We start from the raw sequence: 21,610 nt of genomic DNA, 5'->3' as shown, positions 1-21,610 counted from the left end.
CCCAAGGTACTATTTCTGGGCTAGCAGAGTCTGTAACCTGAAGCGTCTGTAACCTGAAGCGTCTGTAACCCAAGGTACCACTGTTGCAATATACACATCACACAGTAGGCCAAGAATAAACCACAAAGAATAAGTGAGATGATGATGATCAAGGGCCTGCAAGTGCTCTGGTAGACAAGAATGATTTTAATTGTTGGCAGAGACACATCACTATTGAATGTTCTACAGCAGGGGTGGCAACTTCCAAGAGACTGCAATCTACTCACACAATTAAAAACTGGCAATGATCTACCCATATTTTTTTTTGGGGGGGGGGTTCAGGTCAAATTTGTTGAGCATTTTTAGGGAGGGAAATCCTGTTGGGGGGGGATCAGGATGAAGGAATAGATAAAAAAGTAACTCACCAAGAGATCGCTAATGAAACAGTCAGCCTCACAGCAAGAGCTCTGTCTTCCGGTATAGTGATCTAGATAGCGGGGCCAGAAGGAGAAGCCAGCAATTGTCCTCAATCTACCAAAACCTCCCAGGGATTGACCAGTAGATCATGATCGACCTGTTGGACATCCCTGTTCTACAGTGACTAACAGGATCAGCTGGAAAGTCTCTTCCAAGCGACGGGTTTACTTAAGGCTTAAGGCACAAAGTTACTAGATAGTCTTAGGCAAGACGCTACCCTCAGGTGTCACTTTTGTTCCCATTCTTCTACCACAATGTGCAAGTTATCCTCACTGACTCAGCTGATGCAGGTAACAGTTCAGTAGTGGGGAAAGGGGGGGGGGTTTCAGTCCTGCTACAGCTGCAGTGGCCCATGGAGAAAGCAAGGACTGATGACATCCACGGAAAGCTCTTTGCATTTCCATTATGTGTGCTGACAAAGAGAGTACCATTCTGACCACACGGTATGGAAATCAAGCCATTTGCTAATCCACTGCTACATCATTCCTGATAGGCAGCCATTCAGTCTTGGTCCTGAAACCTCTACAAAAAAGAGTCTGTCTTCTACTGTTCAGTTTAGCAAGTGTCGCTTTATGGGCATATAACCATGTAAGGCATGAGCATTCTGTCTTCTATGTAATGAGAAGAACACTAGGACACATCTGGCACCCAATAAGAAATTCAAGCAAGGCAGAGATTGGTAGAATTGGTAGAATACGCCCCATCAGTTTGTCTAACACTCTTTTAAAGCCATCCAAGTTGGTGGCTGTCACTACATCGAGTGGGAGTGAATTCTGTGGCTTAACTGTGTGCTGTGTAAATAAGTACTTTTTTTGGTCTGTCTTGAATCTTCCAACATGTGTGCGTGATCATCTATATTATATTTATTTGCCAGACACGAAAATTCTCCAGGCAGCTTACTGTTATAATGAAATAATGCAATGATTAATCAGTAGATTGAAAGAATTAAAAAAATAGATATATGAGATCTTTGGAAGTCTTAAAAGGCCTGGGAAAATAAGACAGGTCTGTTCCCGGCATTGATAATACCCCAGAGAAAGAGCCAGGATATAACTCGATCCATGTGCTCCTAAAGGAATGCATTTCTTGGCCATTCTTACTCTACAAATCTACATTGATTTAACAATCAATCTTCTGCCACCCAGCCTCTTCAATGACCCTGGGAACTATAGTTCCAAATTATGGTTCCTAGGATTATTGGTGGGGCCAGAGAGTCATGATGGTGAGAAGCAACATATGTTTGTGGTGTAGATAAACACTGTGGGTGGCATTCCACAGTTAATTCTCCTCGGATTGGAAAATAATGGTTGTGGCTAATTTAGATCCACTCTTAATTTAGTTGGACACAGGCCAATGTATTCACCCATCAAGGCAGGATGCTGAGTATCTTTAAAGCTGTGCTTATGGAAGACAATCTTCCTCAGCTACGAGTGATCGCCAGAGAGAAGAGAGAGACCCTGAACATACACGGCTGCATTGTCCTTTAGCCGGTGGGTTGAGTTGCAGACATGGCTACATTCTGAGCTAAGTAAGCACCAGTAGGAACACTGCAACATTATTTTGAAAAAAGGAAAGCACTTCACATGGCACACAAACGATGGAATTTGCTACCACAAAAGGTAATGTTGTCCGCCAGCTTGGAAAGGATTAAAAGAGGATTTGACAAATTCATGGGGAATAAGGCTATCGGTATCCAGAAGGGCTATTTTCCACCTCCAAGATCAGAGACAGGGTTCTTCTCAAACTGTCGCTGTTCTGCGGGAGGCCAATTAAGCTCTGTGTGATTGAAGTGGATTAAAGTGCTCCGTCGGCCAAAGGGCAGCTAATTCACTTCAAAAGAAGAGATGGACTTTTTGCCGTTAGGGAAGTGCCAGGGAAATGCATCAAAGAGAGTGGGATGAACAAATGACTAATGGGAAGACATATGAGCACAAATAAACAGAGCAAGATGAATGTGGGATGAAAACATAACAACTTAAGAAAAATGCCCAAAGAAATACAAGATATAACATCTGTGTAGGCTTTGTGCTAGCAACTCAGGATGATTGCTCAACAAGTAGGCCATCTCAAGGAGCTCCCATGGAATACCAGTTGTTGGGGAATATGAACAGGAGAGAGTGCTATTGCACTCACATCCTCCATGTGGGCATCTCATAAGCATCTGGTAGCATATTATGTTCTTATGGAAAAGAAACACAGAGAGAGACACACAGAGTCCAAAGCAGAAGGAAGATCGGGTTCCTGTACCTTTAATGGTTGTAGCAGAAAAAAGAATTTCATTGATGGTGGATTTTCTCAGCTATGCATAGCTAGCTACATCTACTAAAAGTGTACGTGTTTCGTAGTTATTTTGTAGGTATGCAGCAACCCTCTCCTCCCTTCTATCTGGGTAGGGCACTCTAGAGAAGTCTTTTTAAAAGAAATAAGTCACGGGTTTGTCCCAAGTTGTAGTTAATCTTGGATCCTCAGTAGGAAAAGGTTAACATCTACTGCATTAGAACTTGGCATTTAACAGCAGTCTCTCCTCCTCTCTTTCTCCTGCTGGGAAATCAGAATTCCATGCTTCCTATTTCCTGATTTGAAATCCAGGCCAGCAGACAGGACTCTTTTGAGTGGGCGGTTTAAACATGATTCCTCATGTGCCAATTCCTGTTCTTGTGCTGCAATCCGAGGGAAAGTCCTCTGACGTTGTCTTGATGGTGAATGGAAGCTAGAATGGGGTGTGGTGTGGAAGCCCAAAGTGGGTGGGAACAGAAGAAAGTACAATAGCATTAATCTGACCTGAAACTTGTGGCATGTTTGATCATGAAATAGAAAACAAACTGTATAACAGGAAAGTGTGTGCATACGTGCGTGTGATGTGCTCCTTCTCTCTAATATCTGGGGACAGAAGAAAATCACTAGGCCTTTCACAGCTAGTGAAGAAAGACGGCCATGTTTGAGCAACAAACACCTACCTGTCTCTAGACCAAAGATTCTAGGCATGTGAGAATTTTTGCACCTGTAAAAGAATTACACCAGTCTGCCCTTTGCAAGTTCTTGTGCACAAATATGCTGGAATCGAAGGTTGCTTAAGAATAGAACTAACATGGACACCATATTTGTAATTCCTACTGTGGGCAGCATATTTTATGGGAGAATGTGTTGGATGGTTGTCATTAATAATAATAATAATAATAATAATAATAATAATAATAATAAATTACAGCCCTTGTACTGTGTACAGTTTGTAGCTCTTTTACTCTGAGTCTATACTGTTTCTTGCTTTAGAATTGGTGCCCCAACCAGGTGCAATTTACCATATGGCCCTTTCCTCTGTAGCAGTAGCATGGATAGTCGCAGAATGTGACCCTTTCCTTCCTCTTCTTTCTCCTTTTGTCTAAGACAGGGGTTGTTAACATTGTGCTTGCGGGCAAAATGGTGCCCATGAGGTCTTCCCCTGGCACAAACAGAGCTTCTGAGCCCCTCATTTAGTTATGAAGTAGTGAGGGTGGTTATCGATTTTCTCCCTTGAAAAATACAAAAGGGTCAAAGGAAGAAGTTGGAAGAGTGATGCTCTTTTCCACTTCCTCTTTCTGCTTGACATGTTTTTCAAGACTCAGGTTAATTCTATTGGACCCAATTTTTACCCAGATTCCTTGGAAAAGTGAGATGACTGTACTTTGGCTAGCATAGATCATAAACTCTGTTCCCATGAAAGAATTACAGTAAGCTTTGCTCTTCACTGCCATTTAACCATCAAGTACTAAGCGCAAAATCTGCACAAAACAGTTCTTGCTTTTTTTGAAAGCATGGTTAAACAAGGGACTTTAACTATGAAGACCAAGAAGCCACGGGACAATGATTTGGAATGTTCAACCTATATAGAAAAGGGACACATATGAGCTTTCTGTCAGCGCGCTCTCTCTCTCTCTCTCTCTCTCATTACTCTTTGGCCAACAAGGTGCTGTTTGTGCTAATCAGCAGCTTTGGGGGATAAATAATAGTTGAGGGGGGAGTTAGCTGGAAGCTGGTGGGGTGCCTTGAGCCATATCAATATCACATTGTGAATTGGTACCTGCTTTCAAAATAAAGGTGGCCCATTTAAGAAATTTTAAAAACAACTTGTATAGTGTGCATTTGGATAGTAAATGGAAGAAACAGGGTCTAATCTTTGGGAAGTGAGCTGAGAATACACGCTCAAGCATTTGTAATTATACAATGATTTCCAGTGCATTCTGTCAGGCTACACAGATGTTTGTTTGTTTTTTAAAAAAATAAATTTTATTAAAGATTTTCATGAACCACAAAAGAACATGCAATCTCTCTCTCTCTCTTTATGTTCAGGTTGTGTTTATAAGTAAAAAAAAAAATCACTCAGTCTAAACTATTATTTGGAGAGGATCTACAGGATCACATTGTCAATCTCTACTGGCAAATGCATTTATGTTGCAACCCCACACATGCTTAGCTGGTAGAAAGTCTCACTGAACTCAGTATGATTAATCATGAGAAGACATGTGTCAAATGCTGTTGCTTCAGATACTATTGGGGGGGGTGTGTTCTTTTTAAACTAACTACATGCACATGTCGTTCTTTCACCTTCTGTCCTTTGTTAGCCTAAATATGTGGTTGGGCAAGATGAGAACAGTGTCAAAGGAGTAAGTTGGCCTTCCAGTAACTATTTTAAATACATGGGCATGCTCCAGATAGGTTTTCTGTTAAAATAAAAAGGACTCAAATCAAGCAGGCAACTGGGTGCTTAAATCCTGTCTTTTGCAATGTGATTTAAACATGCCTCCTTAAGAAGACACAGTGTTCAGCAAAATGCTAAATTCTACCATGATGACTTATAAGCAAATAACTTTATTTTTTATGTAGTGGCATGCGTAGGCCCTATAAGCATTTCAAAAAAAGTTGATCTCATGTTACTTTTGCTTTGTGATTGGTTTCCATTTCCCATTTGCCTCTCCTTGTTGTTGCTCTGTTCAGATGTTTTTTATTATTTCACTCTCTACTCAGCCTCATCTCTAGATGGTATGGGGGTGGGGAAGGAAAAATGTTTAAAAGCACAAGAGAATACATGCAGAATGGAACACAACGTGATTAAACGTGACAAACATACAAACAGCATTACAGTTACTTCACACCACCCCAGTTAACACCCATCTCCAAACGGCAGCCCAAATAATGCTGTTTTGCTGAGCTTTCTGAAAGTTCTGCATCTCAGGTTTGGAATCTGGAAAATCTCAAGGGGAAGAGTGTTTCAAAGCTGGGAGGATAACTTTTCCAGTTGTTTGAAATGATGGGCAGTGCAGCCAAGACGATTAACTTGGTTCAGCTTAAATGTAATAATAGAATATAGGGGAGACATGTGGCCCTCCAGATGTTGTTGAACTGCAACTCCCATCAGCCTCAGCCAGTCTGGCTAGTGGTCAAGGAAGGTTAGAGCTGTAGTACAACAACATCTGGATGGCCATGTGTCAGTGTTGGATATAGGAGCCAGCTGTCTGTCATCTAGCCTGTATGCCAGCTGTCTGTCATCTATCCCTCCCTTCTGAACTGTATTTAAGCCAGGTTCCATGGAGTGAGGCCAGAGCAGCATCAGAAACATTATTTTGCTATGGAGTTAAAGACTAGGTTGTTTTGTAATATTGAATTTGTTTGATGTTTGTAAAATTCTTTTTGTCACATAGCATGTTCTCTGTTTGGGTATATTTTGGATTTCTAGTGCTGTGGCATTTTGATGTTTTGAATGATTGCTATAGGATGCTTTGGGCAGAGCTCATGGTGGGGAGTGGCTTGTAAGTGAAGCAATCCATCAATTTCCCAACCTTGCGAGTTACATAGGCTCCAAGCCATTCAAGGAAGGTTTTTTTTTAATATACTATATCCCACACCAATTACAGCTTCAATACAACCAAAAGAGTCTTTAAGAGAGTGTATTATTGTAGTCCAGCCTCAATATTGCAAAAGCATTAATGAATGCTCCCAGGACTTGATCATATAGAAGGCATCCTCACCTGGGAATGCGAGTGCCACTCTAGCTTATATTTCTTCTTTTTAAAATTTTCACTTATTGATTGTGATAACTGAATGCAAGACTTGTACATATTTCAGATAAAGCATTCCTGAATGGAGGATAGATGGGTGTGTGCAAGTGTCTGTAGAAACTGGCCCACTGTATAAAGGCGAAGTTGTTATTAGTTCCTTCGCTCACTTTTGCCTCTGTTCCCATCTACCATGCACATGTGGGCTGCAGCCCTTGCACTCTCTACCCTTGGAGCTACGAAGGGCAGTCCTTGGCCACTGCTGCTTTTTAAAAAAAATAGGTGTTAGGAATTCCATTCCACCCTTTGCTGCAGATATGTGGATTGTTACAGGTCACATGTCTGTTTACATTCCAGCACAGATTGCTGGCATGAGTGGAACTTCCGCTCTGTATTGCTTTTGCTTTCTGTGTCTCTCTGAGACAAACGGCAAGGAGAGAAGCCATGTTTTCTTTGTCCTGATATATGTATAATAAATGCGTAGCTTAGTATCGTGTCCATGCCTCAAGCCTCATCTGTTGTGCAGTTTACACTGCTGAGTAATGTGTGCTCAAGCCTGCTTTGCTGCTTGAGTCACAGATGCACATCGGAGGAGAAGAGGTTGATGGATCTCCACAGCGGCAAGGCTAAGAGAGGAGATGCTCCAGCTGGGGCCGAGCCAGCTGGCTTTTCGTCCCCCAATTCCGACACCAGGTATAGACCAAAGCTGTCGTCTAAAGAGACTAGGAGATCAACTTCTATTCTATCCAGAGCAGATGGAGGCAAAGGCAGTTTGCAGGCTCTTTTTACTTAGGGGAAGTTGGAGTAAAAAGAGCACCAGAACAAACTGTTTTTACTCCAACTTCCCCTAAGTAAAAAGAGCCTGCAAACTGCCTTTGCCTCCATCTGCTCTGGATAGAATAGCAATTGATTCACCCATAACCTGTGAGTGTCCTGCTGTAGCCAAACATGCCTTTCTTCTAATGCAAGTGACAGTCTGTGCTTTAAAAAAAAATAATCTAATTGATTCAAGATTTTCAGCCTGAAACCATTCCTTCCAATGACCTTATTGTTTTCCTCTAACCACCACCTACTCTAGTGACTGGTCTTTATAGATTTGTTACTTAATATGCACCCACTGCTTCCAAGCAATCAGAGGTTCATTGTGTACATATCCCCTGCTTCCCAGATTTCTCCTCCTGACTACTAGTACATGACTTTATTGCTAGATCTTTTCCCTCCATCTGCTAACAATTTGAGAAAATGCAGTAAGAGACAATCATGTAATTTTTTTTTGTCCAAGAAAGACAATATTGTGCAAGTACAGCTTGTTTGTTGGTCTCAACCAAGTCTCTGTTTGTAAACAGTTCCTAAATGAAGCATTGTTTGTTAGCTGGAGAAAAACAATAGTCAGCATTGTTTAAAGAGATTTGATGGTGGCATAATGGAGAGTACCAATAATGTTCACTTACTTTTCTTTTGCCTCACTGTCATTTTTGCTCATATACTTTTCTAGGGCAGGGGAAGGAATTTGAGTCGCTCCGAAGAACTGCATTATGTGTTTGATTGCAGCTGATAGATGTAGAACAAGAATTAGTGTGCCCATATGTTGCATTAGCAACAATGGCTCTCTTGACTATGTTTCTCCCAGCAGGAACACGAATGCTCAGTAAACAATGTGTGAAATCTGACAAAAACAGTAACAGGAGCAGAAATGTTCCCTTATTCCAGAAGAGAAATCAACCCAGCAAATACAATTGGTATTTGCTGCTGCTGTTGCTCTCAATCTGTAAAGGATATGTAATTGGTTACTCCCCCTATCCCACAGTTGCATTGTGTTTCCTTTGTAATTAAATGAATGGGGTGGAGTAACAATGCAAATTACATAAATGCAGGGCTTTTTTCAGCCAGAACTCAGTTCTGGCACCTCTTTTTCTAGAAAAATAGCACTGCATAAATGTCACAATTTCACCATAGCAGGCAGCAAGATGATTAATATATATTTTTGGCTGAAGATGAACTACAACAGAATGGAAACAGTGCTGCATGCAACAAATACAAGGTTGATCAGAAAACAATGCCTTTTTATACCCCTTGTTATATCCACATTCTCACATGCTGGATATGATTGCTAGATTGACAGCTGGCACTGGGTGGATTGACCATTTTATGTTTGTGTTTTGTTCTGGTTATCTCCTCCCATTTGTACCTAATTGGACCCTGAGGTGAAGTTCAGTGGGTGGCGACTAGGGAAGCGAACTTTTTAGTGGTAGCACCTTGGTTGTGGAATCTCTCCCAAAGCAGCTTATTTTGCACCTACTCTGGAGTCATTTTGATGTGAGGCAAAGAGCCTTTGCTTTTTCCAGGCCTTTTGAAGGTCTTGCTGATAATATTTAAAATTCTGTTTAAATCTGCTTGTTTTGTTTTGTTTTAACATTATTTATATTTTAACATTTTAGTGATGCTGTGAGCTGCCCAAAGAACAATGTTATCAGGTGCCAGTCATCAAATGCAAAGAAGCCAAGTAATGCATGTGCAAAATAGGCCCAAGCGGCCGCCGAGACCATATAACACCGGTCTTGAAAGACCTACATTGGCTCCCAGTACGTTTCCGAGCACAATTCAAAGTGTTGGTGCTGACCTTTAAAGCCCTAAACGGCCTCGGTCCAGTATACCTGAAGGAGCGTCTCCACCCCCATCATTCTGCCCGGCCTTCTGGCGGTTCCCTCATTGCGAGAAGCAAAGCTACAGGGAACCAGGCAGAGGGCCTTCTCGGTAGTGGCGCCTGCCCTGTGGAACGCCCTTCCAGCAGATGTCAAAGTGATAAACAACTACCTGACATTCAGAAGACATCTTAAGGCAGCCCTGTTCAGGGAAGTTTTTAACGTGTGATATTTTACTGTATTTTTGGTTTCTATGGAAGCCGCCCAGAGTGGCTGGGGAGGCCCAGGCAGATGGGCGGGGTATAAATAATAAATTATTATTATTATTATTATTATTATTATTATTATTATTATTATTGCCTAAATAAATACTGGCCCATTCCAGTGTCTTGGAATCATAGAGTTGGGGTTTTGTAGGCTCTGTAGTATAACTTCCTTCTCAATGCAGGAAATCCAGAGCTAGAGCATCTTCAACGGATGACATAACGGTCTCTCCTTGAAGAACTCCAGTGAGGAGTCCACCACCCATCTAAGTTATTGGTTCCATGGTCAAACCATGAAGAAATGTCTCCTAATCTTCAACCACATTTTACCATCCTTAAACCTCTGATCCTGCTCTCTGGGACATGGTCTTCCTATGACTTGTTCTCTTTTACGTGACCGTTCCTCAGGTATCTGCACAGTGCTATCTTGCCCCCACCAATTGCTTTTTCTCCAGGCTAAAGATACTCAGTTCTTTCAGCCTTTCATTTTTTTCCATGCTGCTATCTTCTGAACCCACTCCAGTCTGTCTTCATCTTCTTTAAAGCCAGGAACATGGAATGAACACACAACCCCAGGTGAGGTCAAACTATGTCAGAATGAAGTAGAGCTATTATTTCTAGGAAATGATGCTACTATTGATACAACCTAAAATCACACGAGCCTTTGAGTTTAGTCTTGGCTTTCTTTTTCTTCCGCACTCTTTTGTGTAAACACAATCTTCCTTCTCCGGCTTCATGTTATGTCTGTAGCTTAAGTCGTCATTTGTATAAACACATGCCTCTCTTCTTATTGCTTGCTTGTTTGTTCTTTTCTCGGTAAGTAGTCATGAATGTGTTGTAGCAGGAAATCCACGCCATCCAGGTCCTCGTTATTCCTTGCACTTCTCTATAATCCTGAAGTTGTGCTCCTTGCAAAGAAGTAACTGAAGCTGTGCCAGGCAGAAAAACCCCCAAAACATTATCTTCCGGCCAATCTCTAGATAGGCCACACAATGGGTGTCTGACTTCCCCTCTATGGTAAAAAGGATGTGTTGATGTCTGAAAATGTTTAGAAAACTGTGTTTAGCTTACCAGGAAGCTATTGGCTGACATTCAGTGTCATTTGGGAAGCTGGAAGAACAAAAAGGCAACAAGTGTTTCTGACATCTCCAGGAGATCAGTAAGTCATTTTCGTCAGCTACTCCACTGAGTCCAGGCTTTCCTTAAAATCAACCATCTACTGACTTACATAGAGCAGTGGGTCCCCCCCCCCACTTTACATTCCTACTTGAGTACATCCATGTGGAGACATGTGGAGTAACCAAAGACCAGAGCACAGACAGTTAAAGCATCAACATGTGAATAATTAGCAAACATAACATCCAGAATAAGTGGCTATTCTGATGCCCCCAAAACTGGCTGTCCTTTTACTCTCCATCCAATCACATCCCCTCATTTTCTCTTTAGCATCTCTCTTCTTAACTACCTCCAGCTGTCAATCCCAACAGAGACACTCTCTTATCTGTCACTCACTCTACCTCTACCCAGCATTTCATCACATTCCTGTCCTCACTCCTCCATTATGGTACACCAGGGACAGAAACCTTTTTCAGCTCAGGGGCGTGCGGACCTTCTGAGAGCCGCATGTCTGTCATTGACCTGGTCGGAGGCAAAAGTGAAGTTTTGTCGGTGTGATTTTGCACATAAGGCTACATTCTAGCCAGCCATACCCACTATACATCTCTCCATCTCGGGCAGCAAAAGGCATAATCACAAAAGGCATTGCCAAAAGAATACATTCCAGCCAGACAAGAGTACAGGGCTGGGTCAGTGACATTTGTCTCCTGGCAGAGCCCTGAGGGCCCAACAGAGAGACATGGGGGGCCATGTTTGGCCCCTAGGCCTGAGATTTCCTACTCTTGCTGTGTCCAAAAGACCAATTACACCAGGCCTAATATTCTGACACAATGACTTGCTTCCAAAAAAGCTTCCTAACTGGCAGGTCTTAAGAGCTCTGTCTTCCCACACTTCTGAAAGCAACTTCCCATGTCACTCCACACACAAATCATTTCCAAATTGTAAGGCAACATCAGGAGGACCATCTGATGAGTGGTGGTGAAATAAGCCAGGGTGCATATGGAAGTTCTTGACATATGTGCAAAGGGTCCTTTGGTTCCAGCTAAAGTTTGGCACTCAGGGCTTTCATAAAATACTTGAATAATACTTAATAAATTGAATCTGGAAGCAAGAGTTTTCTGTTTTAAGCAGAAGCAGAAGCAACATCTTACAAAAGAGTTATTGGGGAGAGGGGAAGAATTCTTAGTGATGTGCACTATATGTTTTGTATGTTGTAAATGCAATAAGATCCTGTATCAGTTTTGATCTGTCCATCTGTCTCTGTTACAAATAAAAGAATATATGGTCAAAATGATTCCAAAGTAGGTGCAAAATGAGCTTCTTTAAGAGAGATTCGACAACCAGGGTGCCACAACTAAAGAGGTCCCTTCCCTAGCTGCCACCCACTGAATCCCTGGCAGGTGGCCATCCAACCTCTGCTTAAAATCATCCAAGGAAGGAGAGTCCACCACCTTCCAAGGTAGTCCATTCCACTGTTGAACAGCTCTTACCATCAGAAAGTTCTACCTAACGTTTAGTCAGAATCTCCTTTCGTGCAATTTGAGTCCACTGGTTTGTAAGTACTTCAGTTTATTGATATTTTTTTTCTTTGTGAAGCAGCCACATCTGCTGGCATAAAACAGGACCAACCCTACCATAGCAGAGGGAGGGAGGTATGTGGGGGAGGTCAACATCCCTCCCATTCCTCTAGAGCATTTTAAGCTAGCCTGCCTTGTGCTCCCAAAGCTGGGCTGCTGCTCCCAGATGCAGGGGAGGGTGCTGCTGACAGCACTAGTGCTGAATAAGAAGAATTATACTGTCAGACCAACTGGATTCTATACTCAAAATGGGTGGGGGCTCCAGGGAGCAACATGTCTTGGCACGGCCCTGGACTAACGTGATAGAAAACGTTCCCACGCATATGGATGAACCATGATTGTGTGGAAAGGGTTGAGTTTTCCCTGCCTCTGTGTTCCACCATTCAACAACTTTGTCAATCTGGTTGCCATATGGTGATGTCTAGTCTACTTGCCTTGGAATGGTTCACTGTCTGATGTTGCAGTGCAGAGTTGCACATCTGATAGACAAAAGCCAGAGTTTTTAGGGTGGTATGCTGTGATTTTGGACCAAATCAAAGCTGTCCAGTAGGCTTGCCCTTCAGAACAGCTGCTGAAATGTAAAGGCAAAATATTGTTTTGGACCAAATCTGGTGCCTTCCTGATGCTGTTGGGGGCTTCAGTTCCCACCACCCCTGCTCATGGGCTGTGGTAGCTTAAGGGAGTCAAACAACATCTCTGCAGAGCATCAAGCTGGCTATTCTTGTGCACATTTACCAAATGGGCATACCAAGCACATTTAACATTGTGGCCCTGTTTCCTGTGCATCACTGCCTTCGGAGAAGTCAGAACACAGCCTAACTGGAAAAGTTTCCTGTTTCTCCGTTTCAGAAACATGCTGACTATTTAAGAAGGCAAAGTGCATCCCTCGTGTGTGCCAGAAATCTCTTCAACTGTTTACTCTTTGAATAAAAAGAGAAGCTACTTCATGAGGTTTTTTATTATCTTAGATTAGAGAAAACCAGTAAACTATACAATAGTTGTTGAATCCCTCTTCCTGGCTTCCTTTCATTTCCCCAAAATGACATTAACACGGGAAACTATTATTCATTCTCTTCTTTAATAAGTGCTCAAGGTTTGCATATAGTTTTTCCACTGTACACATGGGTTCATGCCAAGCTGCAACACCTTTAACATCCCATCAAACACGGTAGGCTATGTGATGGTTATTACAACCATCACATACGTATTTACAATAGCATCATTAAGTCTACTCCACCTCCACTGCTGTCCCTCCCCTTTGCAATAGTATTTTCAAGACCAGAAAACATTGGGCCCCAAACTTCTTGGTGCACCGTGTGTGTGTGTGTGTGTGTGTGTGTGTGTGTGTGTGTGTGAAAAAAAATCACCAGTCCCTTGATGCTTTATAAAATGATCATACATATCCCAAATGAGATAGAATATTTTTAACTTTGAGGATGTATTTTCCTAGAATATCACTTTGTTCTGTGCTTACTGTACACAGTCATGCCATTTCCTTTTGTGAATTTACAACAGGTCCATGGCATTCCAAAGCTGTGTCCACAACCAGGCTGTTTCTTGACCTCTGACCAAATGTTCCACCTCTGTTTCAATTAAAAGAATACATGCAGTGCAAAACAGTTATTATTCCACCCCCCAACAGTTCCGTCTTGAGACTGATGTAGAAAAAGCCAGCAAATTTACCAGCAAAGGACAATGGGTGCTGGGTCCAGTAAAACAGTAGTATGAAGCTTTTTAATAGAAGTTTGCTTTTTAATAGAAGTTTGCATCATAAAATTGATTGGAATAACTTATTGCATAGGCACTGTTAACATATTCAAGACAGAGATGGGATGTATTGTTATCATTATTATTACTGCATTCTTATAATTTTATTTAGCGACCTACCCTTTGGCCAACCTAGCAGTTCGAAAGCACGTCAAAGTGCAAGTAGATAAATAGGTACCGCTCCGACGGGAAGGTAAACGGCGTTTCCATGCACTGCTCTGGTTCTCCAGAAGCGGCTTAGTCATGCTGGCCACATGACCCAGAAACTGTATGCCGGCTCCCTCAGCCAATAAAGCGAGATGAGCGCTGCAACCCCAGAGTTGTCCGTGACTGGACTTAAGGGTCAGGGGTCCCTTTACCTTTACCCTTTGGCTAGCATAGCTCCCGTAGCAGTTTCATAATAAAAGCAAAAATCAGCAAAAATAAAATGAATATCAGGTGGCAGTTCAATAAAGCAGGGCATGCACAGAATATAAAAAGCTTGGACAATTTTATTTTTTATTGTTGTTTTTTCCGCAGAGGAAGGTCTTGGTTCCAAGACTGGTTCTACCATGTAATAAATCAGTTTCAGTTTCAGGCAAGTTGTCCTCTCTCACTTAAGCATCTATAGTATGGCGATAATAGTTACCTACTGTATTTACTAAATCTTTGCTCATTTATTTATGTATTTCATAACCCACACTTTCGCACACACAAATGTCAAGGCAGTGTATAACATGTAAAAATAAAATTGGCACAAAATATCAATGAAAACACCATTAAAGGAAATCAATAAATTTTGAGAACATTCATATTGCAAAGGCCTATCCAAAAAAATTATAATTTTCAAATATGTCTAAAACAAGGGAGGGATGGTTTCTACTGAACCTCTACTGGGAGGCAGCAGGGCTTCCACACTAAAAGCTCACTTAAGGCTTTGTAAATCAACACAACTTACACAAGATGAATGACAAATAAAACAGTCCCACCCTGACAAAAGGGCACCAGAGAGTGTTGCTGTAATGGTGCCACTGGTGGAGACAGATATTGAGTTCTGCTCAGCAGCTCTGCTACAGACTGACAGGCACGACATTTCCATGCACTCTGGTTTCCATCACAGTGTTCTGTTGCACCAGAAGCAGTTTAGTCATTCTGGCCACATGACTCGGAAAGCTGTCTGTGGACAAACGCCAACTCCCTCGCCCTGAAAGCGGGATGAGCGCTGCAACCCCATAGTCCCCTTTGACAGGACTTAACCTTCCAGGGGTCCTTTACCTTGACATACCTTGTGAACCTGTAGGTGATGGGGAATGGACAAAAAGCACCAAAATTTGGAGCTGGGCCTGCCTTTAAGCACCTTAAGGGACCACTGCCTATTCTGGCTGCAATTCTATAGCTGCTTACCTGGGAGTAAACCCCATTGAACTCAGTGAGACTTCTGAGTAGACATGCAGAGAATTGTACACATTTGGATGCTCTATAGAAATGTGAAGGATTAATCAATAGGATTTTTCTCTGAGCACCAATTCAGAGAACTGCTGGGATACCAGCTCCCCCTGCACTGTCCTCTCCCTGAATTGTTTCCAGTGTAACTGTAGCTTTAAGAACTGGCGCCAGAGTTTGCTTGGTTTGTTTCCACACACACCCGGGCCCATCTTGCAATTAGGATAGTAAATCGGCTGGAGGGACTGTTTTATTTGTCATTCATCTTGTGTAAGCTGTTCCGTGGGTGTGGTCAGCTGAAGATAAAGCTAATGCTTAAAAATAAATAAATATGTAAGAGAGAGTCTAGAACAGTGGTTTTTAATGTGTATTCCAAGTAACACTCTGCTTCTTGGAATTGTATGAAGAGAAGGGATGGAGGAGTCTGGTTTTGGTTTGTGTCACTTAAACAAGCTTTTAGTCATAAGTCCAGTCTGTCCCATTTCTGCACTAATATGCGGGGGGTTTTTTGGGGGGGGAGGGGGACCCTCTCAAACTACATACAGTGGTACCTTGGGTTACAGATGCTTCAGGTTACAGACTCCACTTACCCAGAAAGAGTACCTCGGGTTAAGAACTTTGCTTCAGGATGAGAACAGAAATCGCGACAGTGCAGCGGCAGCAGGAGGCCCTATTAGCTAAAGTGGTACCTCAGGTTAAGAACAGTTTCACGTTAAGAACGGACCTCCGGAACAAATTAAGTTCTTAACCCGAGGTACCACTGTATACGTATTTGAATATATATTTATATGTGTGTTTTCTCTCAAAATATGTATCTCCACCCACATTTTACGTGTTTAAACTGCTGAGAACTACACTGCTACATTCAAAAAAGTGCAAGATCTGTTGGATAGCTAAGTTCTTATCAGGACGTTAGTCTGAGAGGTGGAAATTCACATATGAAGTCACAAAAACTGAATGCCTCAGCCATTGCTAATCAGGAGTTCCTCTCTGAAGAGCCAGATTGTTTATGTCACCGATCTGGGGTGGGGCAACCCAGAGTTGCTGGGTTGTTGTTGTTGTGTGGCCTGGAGGTAGACTGCATAATCATATACTGCATTTTCACAATTCACATACCGCATTTGCCACAACTACGTTGTGCTCAAAGCATTCCAGAGAGTAGACAATTTAAGCTCAATGGCCATTAACAAATAAAAATGTGCTACAGTGTACCATTGATATTTCAACAGATACCTCAGGTGTGACAACTAGACGTGATCCAGGTGGTGTGGATCCCTGCACAGTTACAAACTGTTTACCTGTTCAGCATCATACTTAAACTAGGCTGGTGGGTATAGCCAGTATCCTTCACAATACATATGCAAAGACATTCTCTAGCAAATGGACACATGTAGAAAGGGTTTCCTAAGGCTGCAGTCCTAAAACTTATCAAACATCTGGTGTGGGGGGGAGTAACATACTTGTGAGTCCCTTCCTTTGAGAACATCAGCCTTAGGCTGGTGTGATTTAGAAATTGCAAATTAGGGAGGTTCACCTTGGAAAGTGAAATGAATCCATTTCTTCCTCATTCCTAAGAGGAATCAAATATTCCCCAATTTATTGCACTCTGCTGGCTTCAGAGATGTATTCATCTTTTCTTCAGGATTTCTTCAAGTAGGAAAGGTTTTGAGGTGGGTGGTGATGGAGCAACTTCAGGTGTTCCTGGATTACACTAATTACCTAGGAAGAAGGCGACTGTGAGTAGGTGGATCCGGTGTCCAGAATATAGGCCGGTAGCCTGTTATTCAAGGGGTTTCACTCCATCTAAAAGAACAGTTATATAGCTTGGGGAAACTGTGGGATAGTCTTTGTTATTAGAGGTCCACATCACCTCGGTGGTTAGGAATGCCTATCACCAGCATTGCCTTTTATGCCTACTATGTCCCTATTGGGATTGGGATCACTTGACCACTGTACTCCATGCACTGGTAACATGGACATTTTATGCCAATGGTTCCATGCTGTGGAATATTGTTCCAGTAGAGATTCAGCAGCTACGCTCACATTTGATTTTCAGTCAGGCTAGCCCACCCTACCCATGAGGCAAGGTTGAGGCAAATGCCTCAGGCAGCAAGACCTTCACTCATCGCTTTTTCTCTGACAGGGAATGGTGCATTATGTTGTTTGTTGCATGTCTTGAAATCATAGAATTGTAGAGTTGGAAGGGACCGCCAGGGTCATCTAGGGTCAATGCAAGGCATTGGGAATTTTCTGCCCAACATAGGGCTCAAACCCACAACTCTGAGATGACGAGTCTCGTGCTCTACCAACTGAGCTACTTGGGCTGGCCTTGACTTTCAAGCATCTGTTGAAGCCCTTTTCATGTCGACTGATGTCTGCAGCTGTTTAAATTGCAGGTACTTTAATGATTACTGTATAGTTTGTGTTTTATGTTTTACTGTTGTACACTGTCCCAATACAGTGGTACCTCGGGTTAAGAACTTTGCCCCAGGATGAGAACAGAAATTGGGCAACGGCGGCATGGTGGCAGCAGGAGGCCCCATTAGCTAAAGTGGTACTTCAGGTTAAGAACAGACCTCCAGAATGAATTAAATTTGTAACCAGAGGTACCACTGTACTTTTATGCAAAATAACTAAATTTGTGTACTTTCTCTTTTTTCAAGGGAAGAAGAAGAAGAAGAAGAAGAAGAAGAAGAAGAAGAAGAAGAAGAAGAAGAAGAGCAGCCCTGTGCTTCAACAGGCATGCAAGATTTGAAATGTCTCAAGGTAAACAGACTTGAGTGGAGTAGAGGGCTTACTATACAAACCGAACAAGTACAATGAAGTGGCCATTTCTGTCACATGTTTTGAGTCACGTAGCTCATAGGAGTAGCATGCAAGTGTGGAAGAAAGCCAGACCTTTGGGCTAAAACATAAATACATTGGTGGCAATTAAAAGTATTATTTATGAACCCCAAAGCCACTTCCCCAAGTGCAACTGAGATGTTGTGCTTGCTCACTGCTCTCCTACCAGCAATTAAAACTGAGGCTAGCAAACCATGCTTATCCGCTTCATGCAAGCTGTGGTTGATGAGGAACAGTTTATTCCAGTTTATGGAGAACCTCTGGCACCAAATGATTTCCGTTTGTGGCTACTCGTAACCACCACTCAGTCCCATGGCTGCCGGCGAAGCTTTCGCCCTCCTGCTTTGGAAAACAGATTCCTTGGGACAATGCAATGACAAACAAACTTCTAAATAAAAAGGTAAAGGTAAAGGACCCCTGACAGTTAAGTCCAGTCGCAGACGACTCTGGGGTTGCAGCGCTCATGTTGCTTTCAGGATGAGGGAGCCAGTGTTTGTCTGCAGACAGTTTTTCTGGGTCATGTGGCCAGCATGACTAAGCCGCTTCTGGTGAAACCAGAGCAGTGCACGGAAACGCCGTTTACCTTCCCGCCAGAGCAGTACCTATTTATCTACTTGCACTTTTGGGCGTGCTTTTGAACTGCTAGGTTGGCAGGAGCAGGGACCGAGCAGCGGGAGCTCACCCCGTTGCGGGGATTTGAACCACCAACCTTTTGATCCACAAGGTCAAGAGGCTCAGTGGTTTAGACCACAGCGCCACCCATGTCCCAAACTTCTAAATAGCAAGGATCAATTGGTTTGTGTTAACCTGATGCTGACTCAATAGCCATAATTATTTTTTTTAATGACTTCCAATAATAACAAAGAAGAGAAAAGTCTGCATTGCTGCTTCTACAAAAGTTCTAATTTCAATTTTGGATCAACCTGTCATATTTTAAAATATATGCTCCCTCCATTCTTGATAATATGATCATGGAGTTTACTATAATCTACAGGTGTGCAGCAGCAGAGTTTAAGTAGAGCTGTTCTTGCATTTAAAAATCTGCCGGCTGCAATGCTATGGCCACTTACTTGGGAGTAAGTTCGTTTTAATTCTGAGTAGGCATGGTTGGGGTTGAAAAAGTCAAGTAATCACATGGGCATAGCTTGCAGTCTAACACACATTAACCTAAAAGCAAGTGCCACTGAACTCAAAGACTTACTTCTGAGTAGACCCTTTGTTTTTTATTTATATATAAGTAAAAGACCCTTTGTTTTTTATTTATATATAAGTAACAATCTTAAAAGAGGCATTCTCACCTGTGTGGGAGAGATTGGGGGGGGAGCCTTTAAAAAATAATAATGCTTGCCACCTGCAGCTTTTATAAATATTTGTATTAAAAGCAGTTCTTTTAAAACTGCTTGACAGTTAATTGGGGCACTTTTATGGTCCACTGGTAGATTTCAGAGAGATTAACCTAACCAATAAATTAGTTAAAGCTGCAAGTTTCAGTGTAACTGAAACTTGAGCAACATAACTTGCACAGATCATTTTATAGCTATATATATTTTAAAAATGCTAAAATAATTGTGGCAGGCTGTGTGAAAGGCAGTAATTTCCAAAAATGAGTTTGGCAGTTTTGTTTGTTTTTAGCAATCCAATTCATTCATTTCCCTCCTGGGCGGCGGCGGGGGGGGGGGGGGGGACGGCTGCCAGCACTATGGCAGGCCTTGCAGACTGACTCATTCTTTGTAACAGTGGTTGTTTGGCTCCACACTCTGGAAGATCTTAGGGCAGTCAGCATAGAGGACTTCCAACACCAATAGTTTTGTAACTGGCAGGCAAGAATTGGGTGCTGGAAGGATTTTGGGGTTCAATCTCATTTTTTAAAAAAGTAAAAAGAAATGTTAAAAAAATTGGAACTCCAAATTTCTTTACTGGAAAAAAAAAAAGACTTCCTGAATTTATTTCTTATTAGAATGCTGCCATCTGGTGGATACTTTCACAAAGCGAAAACACATTCAGCTGATTGATTATGTTAAGGATGTTTGACATTCTCCCCATCATACAAGTATCACATAACAGCTCAGGAAACCTCTTTTCCTGCTGAGGACAGGAATACAGTGGTACCTTGGGTCCGTTCTTAACCTGAAACTGTTCTTAACCTGAGGTACCACTTTAGCTAATGGGGCCTCCCACTGCCGCCGCACAATTTCTGTTCTCATCCTGAAGCAAAATTCTTAACCCGAAGTACTATTTCTGGGTTAGTGGACTCTGTAACCTGAAGTGACTGTAACCTGAAGCGTCTGTAACCTGAGGTACCACTGTACTCTCAGAGACTACAGACTGGCAGTCAGTGAAGCCAGTATGGAAAAAGAATTCAGATTTAAGGCATGTGGAATAACAGACTGCCCTGCTTTGATGTTTACCATGGCTATCGCAGATACCCCAAGCTGATGGGGTCTGCTTAGACGTAAGCCCAGCTGGTTTCAGTGAGATTACTCTCAGAAGCCATGGAAGGACCTGTCAATGTTTGTTCTCTGTTTCTCCTCTTGCCAATGTCAAATTTGGCTCTACACATTTTTGTAGCAATTTGTGATTAATTTCTTTTTAAAATCCTCATGACAATTCATCAGTGTTTGGGTGTGATTTTCTCCTAATAAACACATGCATTGCTATTATTTGTGCAAATGTTTTAATTTCTCTTCCTTCCCCCTTCTGGTGTTTTTTTCTTTTGGGGGGAGAATTGGAATGACTTTTGCCTCTTGAATTATGGAGAAAAGGTTGAAACCACTGTTACAGCCCTCATTTAATATATAGGCCAGGCCTACACATTTCTCTTGGGAGGGAATGACTCATTCCTGAGGTGCTTTTCTTAAAATAGAAATAAAAAAGAGGAAGAGAAGAAAGGTTTGAATAGCCACAGCTGCTGGGGAAATTCCATTCTATCTAAAGTTCGCCACCAGACGGAAATGCAAGGTCTGTGCACCTTTTAGGAAGGAAAGGGTATAATCTACATCAGCTTTATGTCTCCTTTGTGAGCAGGAGAGCTTGATCTGGCTCCTGAAATATTTGAATCATTTTCTCCTCCTCCTCCCCCCCATTTCTTTTTTTCTGCTTGACCCAACACATCCAGTCTTAGAGCCTGTAGGTTAGGAGTTAGAGACCCCCATCCACAGGGCCATTTCTAGAAAGGAATGGCAGGGCACTTCTGTTTGGCCCTATAGTAGGCATGGGGGAGAAATTCAATTCAGTTAGCATTTGTGCTTTCTGAAACAATAGGCGAACTGAAACATGCAGTCCTCATTCAAAACTCATGCTTCTCCAAATTTTGCATTGCAGTTCTCCAGCCATGGAATGGGTACAAAAATGAATAAAGATAAAGGTAAAGGGACCACGTGACCCGGAAGTGTCTCCGGACAGCGCTGGCCCTCAGCCTCTTGAGTGAGATGGGCACACAACCCTAGAGTCTGTCAAGACTGGCCCGTATGGGCAGGGGTCCCTTTACCTTTACC

The sequence above is a fragment of the Podarcis cretensis genome, assembly GCF_951804945.1.
Source record: "Podarcis cretensis genome assembly, chromosome: 5".
NCBI lineage: Eukaryota > Metazoa > Chordata > Lepidosauria > Squamata > Lacertidae > Podarcis > Podarcis cretensis.
The sequence above is the reverse complement of the archived record's forward strand: the minus strand, read 5'-3'. Positions refer to the sequence as shown.